Source organism: Asparagus officinalis, chromosome 2 (assembly GCF_001876935.1).
Source record: "Asparagus officinalis chromosome 2, Aspof.V1, whole genome shotgun sequence".
Taxonomy (NCBI): Eukaryota; Viridiplantae; Streptophyta; class Magnoliopsida; order Asparagales; family Asparagaceae; genus Asparagus; species Asparagus officinalis.
This window is the reverse complement of record NC_033795.1, coordinates 52,750,106-52,763,114: the sequence shown is the minus strand read 5'-3', so window position 1 is coordinate 52,763,114 and position 13,009 is coordinate 52,750,106. Positions and strand designations below refer to the sequence as shown.

At 34.6% G+C, this 13,009-nt stretch overlaps 1 long non-coding RNA gene across 2 annotated transcripts; it reads right to left on the bottom strand.

Moving 5' to 3' along the window:
- On the bottom strand, positions 3,343 to 4,672 carry LOC109829532. Of its 2 annotated transcripts, XR_002244063.1 has the most exons (3): positions 4,182 to 4,672; positions 3,855 to 3,892; positions 3,343 to 3,639 (listed from the first exon to the last, which is right to left on the bottom strand). It is a non-coding gene; the product is annotated as an uncharacterized LOC109829532 (long non-coding RNA). The 2 variants fall into 2 exon arrangements; XR_002244062.1 differs by lacking the exon at positions 3,855 to 3,892 and having other exon boundaries at positions 4,182 to 4,670.

Here is a 13,009-nt window from a genome sequence, read left to right as displayed (position 1 = left end):
GGCATGCAGGCAAAGTAGTGTGTTCAGGCGAACTTGCAGTTCAGGCGAACTCCACTCCAGGCGAACTTGACTATGTTCAGGCAAACATAAGTCTTGCAGGCGAACTTCGCAGTTCAGGCGAACTTCGCAGAAAAACAGATTTCTATTCTGTTTCGGTTTTAGGGTTTCCCTATAAATAGGGAAACCTGACCGCCATTTTTTATGCGATTTTTTAAGGAGAGTTTTTAGTAGTGATTTTCAGAGAAAATCCAGTACTTTAAGATCAGAGATCTTAGAGAAAGAGATAGTTGTTTGCAGGCATTGTAATCTTCATCAATAATTAAAGAATTTTTTATGTGGCTCCCGAGGATGTAAGCACGTTTGCTGAACCTTGTTAAATCTGGTGTTCTCTTCTCTTTTATTTATTTTTTCCTGTAAGTTTTTCATTTTGCTGTAATTTCTTGCTTGCTATTCTTTCAACACAAGATCCGGAGGGCACGGGTTGTCGCTGTTTCAACCCCAACAGTAGACACCCAAAATTTATAAAAATCAATGAAGATATCATAACCTGTGGAAAAATAAACTGAAATGTTTATATAAGTTTTCTAAATCTTTCTTGATTTAGAATGCGTACCCCCTCCCCCCCTCTCAATGCGAGCATTAAAGCACTCGATATCATTTTATTTTAACGAAAGCAAGGTATATAATTAGCGGTGCAGACAGATCAATTACTACTCATATATTATAATTATCAGATCTGTATTTGCGTACTAATCATGAATACAAATAAAGATATGGATATATCTTTATAAAGGAAACTTACATTTATATCCACTAAAATTGGACATAAATACAAATGTACATGTGGATATAAGTGTAGATACAAAATGGATATGAAAAAACAAATAACACTGAAATATATATTGCATTTGATACAAGAGCAATTATTAATATATTTATTATATTAAAAAAACTAAGATTATTAGCACTTTTGATCATCAAGATTAACCTCAAACTCCTTAAGCTAACGGTCAAAAAATTATAAAATAATATATATTCCAAAATTTTGGAGAGGGATTCTATATAGTTCACTATATATTCATATCCATAATCATATGCTATTAGATTGAAATATTTAGTAACTATATCCACATTAGATATAGTTATATATTTTGATATGGACTATAAAAGGACAAAATAATCATTTCCTCCTTACAGTATTGGTGAACTCTTAAGTTGCTCCTAAAGTATCAATTTGCTTATTTTTTCTTTAAACTACATATATGTGCTAAATGTGATCATTTTGTGCCCCTAAAGTATCAATTTGCTTATTTTTTTCTTTTAACTACATATATGTGCTAAATGTGATCATTTTGTGAGCCTACAACCAAACATTTATTATATTTTTTTATATTTATTGTATTTTTTGCAGTCTCAAAAATAATTTTTTAATTTATAAAAATTGTTAAAGGGTAAAAATTTTTGGAAGAAAATAATTTAAAAAAATATTTTTTTTGTTAGGAAAAAAGAGAGAAACTAATGATAGCCCATGAAGAAATACAAAAAATATTTTACGTTATTAATATGTTAAATATTTAATTATAGACTCACAAAAGGTCTACATTAAAACCATAAATATAGTTTAAGAAGCAAAATAAATAAATTGATACTTTAAATATTAATTTAAAAATTTATCAACAGTTTAAGAGAAAATGGTTATTTTGTCCATTTTTATGATGCCCCCAATACATAATCTTGTAAAGATAAATTATTTGAGAAAGGGAGGGGAGGGGGAGGGAGGGGGGGGGTGGCTGGGCATGAGACAAAAGTAGTAAGATGTGAAAAGTTGGTGCGGGTTGGTTTTGTAACTTTGTTATTGATTCTAACTTTTACTTTTGAATTTTTCACTTTTGCCTCTTGTGATAGTTTGTGTCGGAAAAGTAATGATTTCGAACCAACGGGCCTGAGTATCTAAAAAACAAATTTTCAAAAGCAACCCATTTGATAAACTAATTGCAAAAAACGACCCATTTGGGATTTATTTAGAGAAACCGACCTGGTTTCAGCACTGTCGCTGAAACCAGGTCGGTTTTTCTAAAAAACTTTACGAAACTTCACGGGAGTTCAACTCCCGTGAAGTTTTTTCACATAACAAAACTTCACGGGAGTTGAACTCCCGTGAAGTTTCGGAATTTTTTTTTCAAAAACCGACCTGGTTTCAGCGCTGAGGCTGAAACCAGGTCGGTTTTTACAAATAAAACTGAAATGGGTCTTTTTTTGGGAATAGTTTATCAAATGGGTTGGTTTTGAAAATTTGTCCTATCTAAAAATGAGGAAAGGCGTGCGGGAACACGGGGCATGATGACGTGGCAAACCGCTCTCCGAGGCCAAAGGGGTTAAAGTGGGTCCAACACTCCACTGGGCCTATGACGGCCTAGCCAAGTGGGCCCTACCGTGAGTAGTCAGTTGGTTTTAGATATCCAGTGATTTTATGGGCTTTTACCTTTGTCCACCCTTCCTTTTTTCAATTGTGTCTATGCCCCTTTTTAAGAACCCATGAGCTACACGTCTTGACTTTTCTCGATGTGTTTCCCACCTTGCGAATTTCTTTTTCATGTTTGCCATCTCAGCAAAGAAATTTTTTTTTGCATTATTATAAAAAGCTGGAGTTTATCTAGTGTTACATTATTATTGATTCGGGCTTGATTTAGATGATCAAGGTTTCATTGGACCCATTTATCTTAAAAAAAAATTTGTAATTTGAAATCCATTTCTTAAGCTTTAAAAATTTGCTGATAGAAAATCTACCAAATTTATCAAATTCTTTTCACCCATCAGCATCATGAAAGAAAACCTAGAAAATAAGAAGGAAAAAGAAGTAAATCTTGGTAAAATAGAGATAATTGGTTTGGTCGAAGAAATTTTTCTAATTAATAAATAGGATTGGTTGAGAAGAAGCTGGGTACTTGAGCGGTTGTTTGGTAAGGGGACAATAAACGCGGATGAAGAAGAAGATGACAAATCAACTTTTGTAACAACTCTTTGATAATAAAATATTACAGGAGTGCCAGCAAAACTTCACATAAGTGTCGCACCGATAAAAGGGCGAATAGAGAGCGAATTCTACTGATGTCCTGTTTGGTTGCATTCCTTTCTTTTCTAAAGATTTTTTTTTTTTTACTTTTTTGTGTTACATTTACTTTCATGAAAAATATTTCTTGTATTTGTTTCGTCAAAAAATATGGTGCGAAAGTATTTTTCACTACTTTTCTTAGTTTGGTTCAATTTGAAAAAAAGAAGAAAACAATTGATGTGTGAATAGATTCCTTCATTTTCTAATATTCGGTTCAAATGAAAAGAAAAAAAGAAACCATGACTATGGTCATCATGGTGTGCTTACTACTCTTATAGGATAATTTATTTCCAACATAAATTGAGAGGTAAACATATATCAACCGTCGTATAAAAATATTTAAATTTTCGAATAGTATTCTGAATTAGCCAAATCGTTAAGAGATGTATCTGACCATAATCGCTCTCTTCTTCCTCCTCATCCTCTTCAAACTCAACTGCGATATCTATGTCATTGTCCAGTCTCCAGTGGAACACCATTGTGTTCTATAGGAGCTGAACCTGCAGCATCACCTCGATCCTGGAAATCTGTGATCATTCGACCAAGTGAAACAATTTGATCAAATAATTATTTGTAATAGGATTCAAGAGATTTCATGTTCATCATGTGATAACTTTCTCTAAGTGGTTATGCATTATAGTTTAGTGAGAAAGAAAATTTTGAGAGTTTTATCTGACAAAAATAAATTGGGGTATCCACCTACAAACACCCTCATAGTTTACGGTAGTTATCTAAAATTTACCTTGGTTTGTCTGCCATAGTAAAATATGATGATATACCCTAAGAATAAAAAAAACAAATATTAATTATCTATGAATTTTAAGAATTCTACAAACTAACAAGTAATTTCTCTGTATTGCTGGAAAAATTAGCAAATGAATACACGTATAACACTCGCAAACAAATCATTCACTGGGTTATAATTCAAATTTAAATGACAAAAATTAACAAACATTGAGGATTAATACAAAATTATAGCATAATTGAGAATCAACGTAAACAGAGAAGATTAAACACAAAATTAACCGGCAAAAACTAAATTAGATGAGCCAGAAAATTGAAAACGTACTAGAGGATCAATTCCAATTGAATTCCAAGCAGCAATTGGGAAATAGGGTTAGGGTTTTGGGGATCCAAGAGAGAGAGGTGAGAGAAATTTCTGGGGTCAGCTCGTCGGTGTGCTTTGCACGGCGGGAGAGAAGGCGGACGAGGGGCTTTTCACGGCGAGAGGGAAGGTGGACGAGAGGATGTGCATGATCCGAGAGAGGACGTGACCAAAACAAGTTGCGGTGCAGCGGAGAAAAAAATTTCGAGAGCCCTAGATTCGGACAGAGAGAGAAAAGTGCACTTTTCTTCCGTAATCGGCTTCAAAATAGGAGAAAATTTTATGGGGAAAATATCTAGCTGGCGCAACATCTTTCCCTCACTTTCCTTTTTATCTTTTGCAAAACAAACACCTGATTATGAAGGAAATTATGAAAAATACCCTCTGTCAGTTTTCTAGGGGTCTTTTTCTATGGTTTTTGGACCAAACAAACAGCCCCTGAATGTATTTTACATTTTTACCAATGATGCTCCCAAAAATAATTTTGGGAGCATTGAAACTATTGGCTTTTCTTTATCCTTAAACTACCATCACACCTCAACCTCCCATCTCTCTTTACTTTTCTAATGATCCCATGAAATGTTTTTCCTTCTTTACCTCCTTCTCCTCAACTATTATCTTTGTTACTATTATCTTCTCTTTCAGCTCATTATTTCTTAATTATTATCTTTTTCATCATCATGGCCACTCTTGCGTCATTTTTCCTCTCTTTTCAACCATCCATCCTCATTCTTCTTCTATAATTATTGCTGCATCATCCAAAGCCTATTATTTTTGGCTAAACCCGATCATCTTTAAAAGTCATATTGCTAAAGTTAATATTTATAATAGTTAAAATTAACACTCAGTGGTCAAAGTTAACACCTAACTGTCAAAGTTAACACTTAATAGTTAAACTTAACACTAAATGTCTAAATATAAGATGTAAACTTTAAAGTTAACACGTGATGTCTAAAATAAACTAATAATTATGTTTTTTCCACCGCCATGGTCTCTCATACGCCATTTTTTCTCTCATTCATCAACCATCTCTATTTCTTCTTCTTCTTCTTCCACAAATATGTTACATCCCCTAAAGACTGTTTTATTTGGCTAAATGACCATTTTTTAATACTAACTTTAAATAACTATATATTTTAAGTGTTAACTTGAAAAACTATAAATATTATAACACTTAAATTTTAAAGTTAGCACACAAATTTGAGAAACACTTAAAAATGACCATCTTAATCAAAGAAGTGTTAGACCCTAGAGGAGGGGGTGATTAGGGTCTTAGGCTAATCTAATCCGATTTTATGCCAATTAAAAATTAATAACAAATTATTCTTGCAAGAGAGATATACAATATGTTACAAGCAAGAATAAGCAATATGAACAAAGGTAAATATCCTAGCAATGAGATATATACAAGGATATATAATTAACACAAGGGTAAACAATCTAAACTAGATAGTGAACAATATAATCAACAAGCAATAAACAAAGGCGATATAAGATATGAACATAAAAATAAGTGCGCCAATGCAATCACAAACAAACGATATGATTACGGAGTTCGGTCCCCACGACCTACTTGATGCGGCATAATTATGTACCAAAATTGCAAACGCACAATTGATCAATTTATAGCATAAAAAGTTATCGATGCCACGAGGAAGATGATTTTAAGAGATTATTAGAATAGGTTCTTATGTTGTGTGCGTGACAAAATAGGATTAAAAAATAAGTGTGATTGTGATGAGTGATTGTTGTGAATATATGTAAAAGATAATAAATTGAATTTTAGAGAAAAAAAATAAGAATCAAAGAATAAATGAAATCATAAGGCAAGAAAGAAGAATGAATAAAATCAAGAAATAAAATCAAGAATGAAAAGAAAATTCAAGAAAGAAAAGATGGAGGATTCAATTAAGATATGAGAAATTTAGAATTTAATCTACTAGCTAATCTCAATTACAAAATACAAACTATTCTCTTTTTATCATATTTCAACTAAGATTTATTAAGCATAGACTATCAAACCATTTAAGAAAAGTATAACCTATCAAATTATCATCTAAGTTATAATTACTATTTATGATAAAAATAACAACAAGATAGTAATCCTAGAATTCATAAGCATAACCTATCAAACCATTTAAGATAAGCATAGATTATCAAATTCTTCTTCTACCGATTAGTTCTCTAGTTGATTATCCTAAACATGAATATTTTAAGTGAAAGAGAATAATTCATACAATATAAAAGAAATTAGACTAGTTTCATAAAATTCTAAGATTCCTACAAGAATTAATTTCACATCTTAAGAAATAAAAGCAAGAAGAAAAAATAAATAATTACAAAAAGAAAAAAAAATCTAAACTATGAACAAGAAATAAATCTAACTACAAAGAATTAAAATCTAAAACTACAAAATAAATTACAAAAATTAAATGCAAGAAAATAAATCTACTCTACAAAATAAAGTGCAAAAAGAAATAAAAAAAATCTACACAACAAGCATGAATGTAAATCTAACTAATAAGCAATAATAAAGAAATTACTAAAAAGAAATAAAAGAGAAAAGAAATACAAACCTTCAAATTGCTCTTCATCTTCATCATCATCATTCAACAAAGAGGCGAAAAGAAAAATTTAAAGTGGAAAAAATTATTATTATTAATTATAACAAAAGTTATAATTTTTGGAAGGCCTTCTCAATTAAGAGTAGCCCTCCTCTCCAAATAGAGTTATAAAATTTTTCACACTTCTAAACCCCTCACTCTCTCCCCTATTTATAGTAAACATCAATGAATGAGAGCCATTGGATCAAACTTGAGTCCCAAGACAAGCAAATTTTCACACCTCTAACCCCTCACTCTCTACCCCTATTTATAGTAAACATCAGTGAATGAGAGCCGTTGGATCGAAATCTTATCCAAAAACATCAAAAATCAGCCATAGATTCGTAACTAACTGTACATCGTATCGATGCCAGCATCGATAGGGGTATCGATGCTGGCATCATTAAGGGCATCGATGCTAGCATCGATGCCCCCATCGATGCTGGCATCGATGTGAGCCACTCTCCAATTGTTGTCCGCAGAACTTTCTTGTTGTTTGCTTTTGGGCTTTGGACGTTAGGCTTTGCTTGGACTTTTGGGCTTGTACGTTTGGGCTTTGGCATTTTCTCTTGATTTTTCCACTGGGCTTTTATTTATTTCTTTATTAAATATTTGAAAGAATTCCTTTGGCTTCATGGGCTTCATTTCTTCATTAAATCAAGGGCTTTTTGTTGAGAGATGAGAGTTTGGGCTCTTATTCTTCATTAACCTGCAATTAAAGATAAAAGCAATTATTAGTGGTATATTTATTCATATAAAATAGATAATGAGGGTATAAAATTGCAATAAAATATGATTATCAAATACCCCCAGACCTAAACTTTTGCTAGTCCTCTAGCAAAGAAAAAAAAAATAAAATCCTAACGCACTTTCGCAGAAATCGCGGTTGTATTTAGCGTATACAACAAGCCTTTAAACCCCTAGGTTACCCTAGTGGACGAGTTGTAGTCTCGTGAGGGTTTGCAGTGAATATACCCACAAAATTCGGTCAACTTGCCAAGTATATATATATATATATATATATATATATTCACTCTCTAATTCTTGGTGATTGTTTTCTATTTTAACGGGCTTTCTAAGTGACCATTTAACGAGTTTTGGGCCAATGAATCCCAACCCAATTGGGCTTAGATCATTAAGTATAGAGATACTCATTGGGCTTAATTACTCAGTCAATTTAAGCTTTATAAGATAGAATCACCTTGAACTTAATAGTTTTTTTTTGTGCCCATTTTTCGCACTCTTCTTTTATAAGGTTAGTTTTTTTTAATATATATGTGTAAGTATATATAATCTGAAAAAATGTGTAAATCAAGATAACTTGAAAAAATATTTTCAACTCTAAGTTAAGCATGCAAAAATTTTATTATTTTTAATTAAAAATCTAAGGTAAGACTTAAGTAAAGTATACTAGTTGAAAAATCATTTCTTAAGAATTTTATTTGGAGTTATCATAAAAGGTGAACTTGAGTATGTCACTAACTAGGAATTAGAAAATTTAAAATCTATCAATTAGATCAATTATTACTTAACTCTATTAATTTGGCAAGTGACAATTTTTTTTTAAAAGATAAATGCTGAAAGAAAGAAAAAAAATACTAAAACAAAATACTAACTAGCAAAATATAAACAAAGGCTAACTAGCTTACACCCTCATACCCAGACTTTGCAGTGTACTCAAGGCAAATAATATCCAGAATATCACAGTTTAATAAGTACATGTCGAAATAAAAATCAAAGACTGGGTAAAATAAAAAGAACATCCCTCACTGCTCATCTCCTGATATATCATCATCCACATCATCAGCGGCAACTGCTGAACTCGGTCCCGCCTCATCCTCTCCTGGGAAATCATCTGGCTGAAATGGTGTGATAAAACTATGAAGCTCAGGTGGAGGCCCATCTGTATCTCCATGTTCTCTCTGCCATCCTCACGCCAAATATGTCAGGGTCTCGGTGGAGTAGCTCATCTGACCATGTATCTCGTGTATATGCCACTGCATCCTGTGCATCTGAATCTGCATCCTGTCCATGCGACTCCGCATCCTATCCATCTCCTCTCGAATGGGGTCATGTATAGCTGGCTGGTGCTGAGGAGGCTCTCTACCTGAAGGACCGGACTGATTTCGCCCTGAAATGCTTGTGACGCCCCTGGGTTCACACAAGGCTGCAGTCCGAGGTAAAACCAGAAATGTCAAACCTGCCATGCACCACACCATTCAATAACATGTTTCACCATCACAATTTCTATCTCTCTAGTGGAATCAACAACAGGTGTAGTACAAAGCAAGTAAAAGTTATACAAGAATCAACTGATGAAGTAATAGAGGTCAAATTAATGTCTCGTCATCTACAAATATATGTCTGAAATAAATAAACTGGAGTTCTCATCAAGTCTTAAATACAAAATGTCTGACAAGAGAAAATAAGGCACACGGCCTTTACAACTTCTAGAATAAAACTCTCAAATGTCTAAACAGAAGTCTACAGTGGAGCTCAAAGGAAATATAACTAAAATATATGGCTGAAGCTAAAGTGCATCGCCGTCAACCTGCGACTCTCCGGGCTCCTGGCTCGTTACCTGAAAGGGGGAGGGACAACGAGCGTCAAAGCGCTAGCGAGCAACATCACAACCAAGGACACCGAGCGTCAAAGCGCTAGCGAGCAACATCACAACCAACCCCAAGGGATAGGGCTCGTTGTATATGAAAATACAGATAATACATAATAATATAAATCATTTACACAAACATTTATGGGTTTTAGTACTTAGGGAAATACAACACGAGCATAGGTACGTCGAGCGAAATAATCCAAACAAGGAAACCCTCATGTATATACCTTGTATCTCAAATTGTAGATCCCTAAATATTAAACCCGAGGTTGGTCATAAGAAAATAAATAAAGAAAAGAATACATACTCATCTCTACCAATAAAGTGTAAACATGACAAAACTACAATAGGTGTCATGCACAACCTGGGTAGCTATCATGTCCCAGCCTAATACAATATATCATGTACCCAACTTGATTACGTAACATGCTCAAGGTTTAGCAAATGTCTAAAACATGATTAAAATGAATTATAGTCCAACACGAGGACTTTAATGGATTATAGTCCAACACGAGGACTGCGCATGATTATAGTCCAGCACGAGGACTGCGTATAAGAAAGTATGCATGTCTTATTCCCGTACATACCCTATTGTACTGACTTAAACTTGTGTCCGAAAAGTCATCTCACATATATAGGTGAAATCATATTCACGGCAAATAAATACTCAATAAACGAGGCACTCCTCAAGTCCATATATATATCTATATATATATACAGCAGATGATTTAAACAGAAGCACGAACGAAACAGAAAGAAAATACTGCGATGAGTCGACTCGTGCTCAATATGAGTCGACTCAGCAGAACACAAATAATAGCAGGAAAGGACTTCATGAGTCGACTCATGATAGTCATGGGTCGACTCATGACTTAAGGGTCGACTCGTATACTGACGAGTCGACTCAGCAGAAACAAAAAGACAACACAACTAGACTTCGTGAGTCGACTCATGACAGTCATGGGTCGACTCATGACTTATGGGTCGACTCGTATACTGACGAGTCGACTCAGCAGAAACAAAAAGATAATACAACTAGACTTCGTGATTCGACTCATGACAGTCATGGGTCGACTCAACCTGTTGAGTCGACTCATGATGAGCCGTGGGTCGACTCACGGGCTGAACAAAGCATTTCTCCCAACTGTAACTTGTTCAACACGATCCACACTTCTATTTTTCTGATCTACACTTCTATAGCCATGGATTCTCGACTATAAAACAGTGAGAAAAACATATTTATTATGAGAAACGATTTTCTTGTAGGTTAAATCTAACATTTAACTCCTATACATGAAAGAAAGCATTTAATCAAAATAAAACTCACATTTTTATTCTTTAAATAAAATTCCAGATCTGGGTTTTCATGAAAAACTTGTTAGTGGGGATTTAAAATCCGAAATACATGATCTCTAGCATTAACCCTAACAAAGATGTTGATTTATACTTGAAAATAAGTCTTAGGCTCAATAAAACTTATGGAAAACAGTTGTAAACAATTAGAAACATGGGAGAAGGGTTGGGCGAGATGTTACTCGTCTCAAAAGTGATGATGAACAATCCCCTTTGCTGCAATCCACGAAAAGCCGTTGGAAAACCCCAAAAATCGCCCAAGAAATTCCAAAAACGAGCTAGGGTTTAGAGGGGGAGAAGAGGCTAGGGTTTCTCTAGGGTTTTCTGATGAACAAGAGTGTTTTCGGGTGGGGAGAAACATATATGAGTGGATAAAGCCCAACCCGAAACCCAAACAAACCCGACTCAGAAAACCAGAAAAACCCCGATGAGTCGACTCATGGCAGTCGTGGGTCGACTCCTGACTCATGGGTCGACTCATGATATAATGAATCGACTAGCAGAGACTAAATAACAACATGACTCGATTTCGTGAGTCGACTCATGACAGTCATGGGTCGACTCATGGACTAGAAACTGCATACTCTAACTCTGCTGCATATGATTGAAATCTAGCACACTCAACCTCATAACTGATGTACATATACATACTCAAAAAAAAAATCTACGGGGTCTTACAATGCTCCTCCTCACAGTCTGACCATTTAGTAACCCTTTCCCTGCTTCTAACCTATCCTCTGCGAATACTGGAACGTGAAATCTATGGCAGAGTCTAGTGATGAAAAGGGGGTAAATGAGCTGAGTACGTGATGCATACTGTGTCCTGACCCAATCCAACACATTCTCCACTGATGAGCGCATCCATACAAATATAATCCTCGCTATATCAAACCGCTGACCGGTGGCTATCCAAAAAAGAAGGAGAATATCGTGTGGGGTAATGACAGAGTATGCAGTGATGGGTTTCAAATCAAAGTTCAGGAAAAGATTAAGTAATCTATATTCTGGTTTGAGATTTCCTGAATCGAAACTAGATGTAAAGATCCTCCCACACAAGGTTGTAGACATGTTATTGTATTCTGGTGTACCAGGCTATAATGTGGAGGCTAAGTGGAAGTAATCTGGTACATCAGTGGATGGTTCTGCAAGGTCAAGGGTAGCACAGATAGTGGAAAGATCGAAAATAACCCTAACACCCCTAACGATAGAAAAAGCTGAATATTCTCTATCTGCATCAATTTTCCATCCAGAATAGAACTCATGGACTAATGAAATGTTTGCTTTTTCTAGGGGTTTAGTCATCATGCTCCTAAGACCTACTGCAGTTAACATGGTGATTGTGGATTGATATGTATGTAATGCACTCATCTGAAAACCCCTCTCAAAATGAATGTTAAGACCCACAATTCTGGCTAAAATAGTGAGTCTATCTATGTCGGTATCAGATGGATCAGAAGATGATGAATTTGCTCGGGATTTCTTTCTGGGGGGCATCAACAGAAAAAGAAATAAAAGAAAAACAAAAAAAACATTTTAATAACAAAAATTCCTATATATATATATATTTTTTTTGTATTTTATTTTATTAGTAATATTATTATTATTGTTATTATTTTTTTTTGAATTGTTTGCACATAACACCCCAAATTCAAGTCGGGAGAGAAGACAAATGACGTATCCTTGGCTAAGAGATTGGTCAAGGGTCTAGCAATTTTGCTGAAATCCTTGATGAAACATCGGTAAAAACCAGCATGACCAAGAAATGATCTGACATCTATGACTGTTTTGGGAGGAGGGAGATTGGAAATGAGATCTACCTTAGCTTTGTCCACTTCGATTCCCCTATTGGAAACTACATGTCCTCTAAGATAATGCCTTGTTTGACCATGAAAAGACATTTCTCCCAATTGAGAGTCAGATTTTTCTCTCTACACTGTTCTAGGACCAGTTTAAGATGATGCAAACATTGGGAAAATGTGTCACCAAAAATGAAAATGTCGTCCATGAAAATTTCAATAAATCGCTCTACCATGTCGAAAAAAATACTGATCATGCAACGTTGGAATGTGGCTGATGCGTTACACAGGCCAAAGGGCATGCGTCGGTATGCGAATGTTCCATACGGGCAAGTGAAGGTGGTTTTCTCCTGATCTTCTGGAGCGATAGGGATTTGATTGTAACCTGAATATCCATCCAGGAAACAATAGAACTCGTGTCCTGCT